The sequence below is a fragment of the Agelaius phoeniceus genome, chromosome 4, assembly GCF_051311805.1.
Source record: "Agelaius phoeniceus isolate bAgePho1 chromosome 4, bAgePho1.hap1, whole genome shotgun sequence".
Classification (NCBI taxonomy): Eukaryota; Metazoa; Chordata; class Aves; order Passeriformes; family Icteridae; genus Agelaius; species Agelaius phoeniceus.
The window spans coordinates 18,749,121-18,755,076 of NC_135268.1; the positions used below are offsets into that span (position 1 = coordinate 18,749,121).

The 5,956-nt window shown below is 39.7% G+C and overlaps 1 long non-coding RNA gene across 1 annotated transcript; it reads right to left on the reverse strand.

The window, feature by feature from the left end:
* Positions 1-274: 274 nt before the first annotated feature.
* On the reverse strand, positions 275-5,751 carry LOC143693822 (uncharacterized). Its single transcript, XR_013181802.1, has 3 exons — positions 5,669-5,751; positions 4,214-4,416; positions 275-425 (listed from the first exon to the last, which is right to left on the reverse strand). It is a non-coding gene; the product is annotated as an uncharacterized LOC143693822 (long non-coding RNA).
* Positions 5,752-5,956: the final 205 nt, after the last annotated feature.

Genomic DNA, 5,956 nt, shown 5'->3' on the forward strand with positions numbered 1-5,956 from the left:
AAGAAAGGGACTCTTAAGGGAGACACAGCCTGTCCTCCAGGCAGCAGCAGCAAGGTCATATCCAGGCTTAACAAATAAAGAAGTGTCCATTCCTGCAAAGCTGTTGCTCTATTTCTGAAATTACTGCCTGAAGTTACTTAATCATTATGCACAGAACAGGAGTGTGGTGTTGCTGTTGTCAACTCCACCCTGCTTCTTGCAGCATTCCCAATACCAAAATCTCTCCTAGAAACAAATGCAGACGTACAAAATAATAGGAAATGCTTCCCAGAAACTTTATTCTAAATCAAACATGGGTCCCTACCCACAGCAAATATGACAGTCTTCAATTCCTCAATAAAATACCACAAGAAATCTGTTACAGACGAGGGATCTGAATCTACAGTCTTCTTTATGTGTAAAATGTGTCTTCTTTGCATATCTTCCTTTATCCCATAGAAGCAAGGAAAAAAAAGGATGGAAAATATGTCATTAAAATTTACACAGATCTTGAGTTATTATTAAAAAGAAAATCCAAACCAAACAGAAATACAACTGTCATCTGTTAGTGTTGAACATCTCAGTGTTGAACAGATGGCTACAGCACAAGAAACTCATCACACTATTTATTAGTAAATTGAAAGGCATTTGGGTAGCAATCACCATAATCATCATTTTCATAAGCCCTATAAATTGCAATAAGCTTTTAGAGAGCAGTTTACTTTACAGCATAATTGAGAATGGGTATCTTCAGCTTATCCACCCAAAAGCTAGAATGTCAGTGCATCTTTAACAGGGAGTTTGACTACAGATAAACAGACCATTCAAAACAGACACTCGTTCAGAGAAAATTCCCCTTGCTTTACTCCCAAATGTCCCTGAAGTTAGTAAAATCTCCAGAAGAGTTTCACTCATTATCATGGGGAAAAAATCACTTATATTTCTTTCCTTTCTTTTTATTTATTTGTTTTTATGTAAGTTTTGTGTCCAGAATGCTTGCAATCTCACCTCAAAGAACAGAATTTTTATCTGTTCTCGTTTTTATTTAAATTTAAATTACGTGTTTTGGAATTTTCCCTGGAAAACATCATCTTGGCCTGCAACCAGCCTGAAACCAGCAGGTGGAGCCAAATCTGCTCCCTGTACACTAAAATTAGCACTTGTTCTGAGTGATGAAGGTGTCTCCATTTTTCAGCTGGACAAAAACCACCTGGCTTTTCCTGCAGAGCCTTCAATCATATCTCCCCATTATCACTGCCACTGTATTTAACTGCAGCGGGAGTGTATTTCTGCAGGAAACAGGCTGAGCATTTCACAGCAACAAATATGTCAAATGCCTCTGCAAGGACTCAGCTCAGAGCTCAGTGCCAGGACTGTATACCCAGGCTGCTGATATGCATATGGCCCCAAATCACACAGGCAGCCTGGCAGGATTTAAAAGCCCTGGAGAGATGAGGTTTTATGCACCCTGCTGCTCTACACCAGCACCCAGCTCTGTACCAATGCACACACAGAGGCAAGACACATGGCATACATGCAGCAGTAGGTTTTGAGGTGCAGGGCAAAAATCCCCTCCTATGTCTCATTTATTTTGGCCTTCCCTGCTCAGAACCTGTGTCCCCAAAGGCCTTGTTTTTGTTTGTCACCTCCAGCCAAGCAGCTGCATTTACAAGTGCTCCCCTCACTGCCTCAAGCAGGAACAGACTCACAGAGATCTGCCCTTCTGAAAAGCAGCATGAGTCATGTTCAGATGCAAAGAAGCAGGGGGACTTGCCCATGCTGCCTCTTGACACACTGAGACCAGGGACAGGGAATTCTGACCTTTACAAAGGAAAGTGAGAGTGAATTCTCAATGACAGGAAAGCAGTGGGGATCAAGATTCAGAGCTGAGCCTAATAAAACCCAGGGCCCTTGAAGCTTTGCACAAGGAAGCAAGAAAAAGCTGGAGGGACAGAGGACCCTGAGGCTGAGATGGTGACATCTCTGCTAGAAGTGACATCTCTCCTATATTCCCATAAGTGTTTATGTTATGGGACCAAAATGGGGAGGTGATTGCTTCAGCCCTTCCAAAGGAAGAGAAGATCTGACAGGGAGCACGTGGGGTTTTGATCACCATTTCACAAATTCAGCCCTTGGGCAATATCCAGACAGAAACAGGCAGTACAGAAGGATGTGGGTGGTGGGTTGCCATTCCTGAGAGGATGTGGAGTGAGACCACAAGGTTGTTCCTGGAATTAGTTCTAAAATTGTGATTGCTTCTGCTTTGGCCTCAAGTCTATCTGTGGATCCCACTAACCCAGCTTTGGCTTCCCAGCCCAACTCCACTCATGTCCCTGGAACTCACACAAATTTATCTAAAATCCAGTTGTGGAGCAGAAGCATCTCGCTGTACAATGAGGCAGGCAAGTCTCTGGTACAGGGTCACACTGAGCTCCAGATTCAAAAAGAAGATAGAACTTTCAAAGGAACCTGAGTTAGAGCCTTTGATACCACTCAGAGTTTGGGAACGGGCAGGAAAATCTGGTTCAAGGCAAAAGCTATTCCCTCAGTACAGCAATGATGTGAGCTCTCTAAGAATGTAGGCAGGGTTCCTTTAAATAACCTTTAAAGTGGATTAAATTAGTTGGCAGGCAGCTGGACTAGAACATTATTGTAGGTCCCTTCCTATTCTATTCTATTCTATTCTATTCTATTCTATTCTATTCTATTCTATTCTATTCTATTCTATTCTATTCCATTCCATTCCATTCCATTCCATTGTGCTGGTTGGCCTGGATCAAATTCAAGATCCAGGTAAGGCATTCTCCTAGCTAGACAACATGTCCAAATATGTTACTGTTAGGGACTGGGATTTCAAATTCCAATCAGAAATAAAGATAAGATTTGGACAATAAAAAAGTAGAGTGAAAATAGCAACCCAAATCCTTGGCTCTGTACTATCTGTGTAATCAGGAAGGATAAGGAAAATTAGTAGGAGCTGCTCTATCCATTGTAACAGGTTATTTGGAAAAATATGGTAAAATAGCAGGCCCCCAACAATAGCTGCTTTTTCAGCAGAGTTTGGAGCTATAATCTGGGCTGTATGTAAAGTATATGGCTAGACTTTGAGATCATATGGCTTTGTAAGTAGTAGCTGCTGCTATTTTTGTAGCTTGACTAAACCATCATCACCTCACTTATTTAACTCCATTTTGCAACCATTTTTTTTAACAATTCCAGAAGTTTAGCTTCAGTACCAGAAGCTGCCGGCCATTGTATCTGACTTTACCTGAATGTGCAGAAGTCAGGGCATTGCTGAGCATATGAAAGTCACCTGGGGTTTCACCTGAGTGCCAGATACACACAAACAGACTGCTCACAGACTAACAGGCACTCTGAATTGCTGGCAATATCCCCCTGCTTTGTTAGCAGCCAATGGTTGTTCCCATGCTGGAGAACTATACAACTTTCTTCTGCAAGTTCCAGCTTCCCTGGGAGGCCTGGGCTGATCAGTTCAGCTGCTTTCCCTTGGTTAAATGAACCAGAAAGGAAGCTGGAATGCTCAAGAGGGCCGTGTGGCACAGCTAAACCCAGTCCACACTGCCTGAGCATTATCTATACCAGCTTTCCAGCAGTTTCAGTATTAGCTGAATCAGTGGGGATGAATCCAGTAATTTCATTGGGCTCTGTGTGAACTGTAAAACCAAAAATAGGGACTGAAGCAGCAATGGCATTGTAGGCTTTCTGCATCTGTCAGATGCAGGCCTGAAAAATTCCTTTAACTGAGAAGCTATATTGCTATCCACCACAGAATTTTTGTGCAGTAGCAAATAAGGGGCATATTACTGTTATCTTTAAGAGCACCCACCAATTTCAGGAGAGGGGGATCAGTCCTAGTTAATATCTCTGTGCTTATGTTCTGAGTAGAGTTAAGTAATCTTCATATCTCGCTTGAGCTGAAACAATCCCACTTAATTTCTGAGAAGATCCTCCAACATGTAAACAACAAAGAAAATGCTAGCTGGATATGCTAATTCATTCTTCCACATGGATTAGACCACACATAGGAGTAAACTTTCTGGAGAGACCATAGACAGGGGACTCTTTAGTCATAAGACAATTATTTCAGTATTCTGCAATTTTCAGGCATTTCAGGTTCCCCTCTCCCATCATACCTGTGAATAATAATAAAGAACGTATTTTCAATTATCTTCCCATGGCTTTGCTACATAAGAAAAATTGCAGATATTCTCACCATTCAACAGTAGATCCAGAATTGGTGAAAAACTGAGAGGCAAGACTGAGGAAGCAGTTCATTGTCTTGGACTTAGAATCCATCTGTGCTTTGTGCATCCTCTCCACTGTCAGCTGAACCTGAGGTACAAAGCAAGCACTGTTCTTTGTTTCAGAGGGATCCTGCCTCACTTACAATGTCAGTGCTGTGGATTTTCATCATGCCTAGAAGTAATATAACATTCATCAGGAAGGTCTTACAAAATTACTTTAGTACATTACTCCCTAAGCCATGTCAGTTCCTGCTCTGTCTCTAAGAGCAAGTTCCTAGTGAAAGCATGAAGCATACAGCAGTGCTAAATTTTTTTCTTTTTCTTGCTCTCCCTGAACAGCATTTGCCAACCCACTACACACTTTGTGTGATCAATACCATGTGTAAAGGTATATCATGAATAAATTTTTCCATAAGAGACAAGAGGTTGTACGTTTAAGCATGCAGAATTCACGTGCACACAGTTATTCAACCTCATGTAAGACACAGAGCTGTAAACCCCAATTCCATATCATGGCTGATGAGATTTGACAATGTTCTGGTTCATTATAAAGATCAGCCTTTCAAATTCACTTCTCTAGCTCTGCTCAAACCGTGACATTCTCATTAAATAAATGCAGAGCCTTCTCTCCTAGTTCTCATTAAAGATAACAAAAATGAAGAACATTCCCCTTAGAATTAACTCCAGAGACAGCACTGGGCATGACACTGAAACTAAGTGACCAAACTGTCATCAATATCTCCAGCACAGGTAATTAGGTGGGTTGGTGGGATAGAACAGCCATTCATAGGCATACTAATCCAACACAAGCTATTTCTGGATGAAAAGTCTGTATCACATTTTATATAAGGAGATCTCAGATAAAAACAATATATTAGGAATGGCAGAAGTTTATCTACCCATTAAACACTAACTCACACTACTACCCAGCCTTTTTCACTTGATGTTAATGCAGATTTTATAATTTAGAAAGATCAAAGCACAGAATTTCCTAAGGGGCTTACTTTTGCTTGTAAATTTTATCCTAGTTATACAAAAATTAGGAAATATATCTGGTAATATTTGACATTTGCAACAGATAACAATTTTTAGTAATCTTTAAATATAACATCATAAGAAACAGGAACTAGAAGAGACAAAAAAAAGGTAGGCTAGAAAAATAGATTAATAAAAAAATGAAAAATAGATTAATCAAAAAATATAAAATAGTATTTTCCCAGGGTTAAAAGCAAATGCTGTAAGCCATAAATTTAATCATAGAGTCTATTATTGATACCTAACTGATGGAGGAAATTAATATTAAAGGCAGAGATTTAATAAAGAAGAAGTTCTTTCAGCATAATAAATAGTCAGGTATTTGTAAATCTCTGGTCACAAGTTACACCATAAACAAAAACAACAAAAGAGAAAAGGATATTAGTTACCATCTGGGAGAAAAGGAGTCACTGTAGATCATCCTTGAAAGTGTATATGAAAAATGTAATAAGCAACTGCTTTTCTAGCTATCTGCATTTTAAACAAATCTAAAAAAAAATATAGGCATGGATGCATATTTTTGCATGCATAAAATATTTGGATGTAAATGTGGTTGTTGTAAAAACAGTAATACTTTCTGTTGTTGTTTCTCTTTATTACTGGGTGCTTTGATTTTAGAGGGGTTCCTCTGAAAAATTTCAAATGCTCTTCACAATGTGAACTCAGGAAAGCTGGAA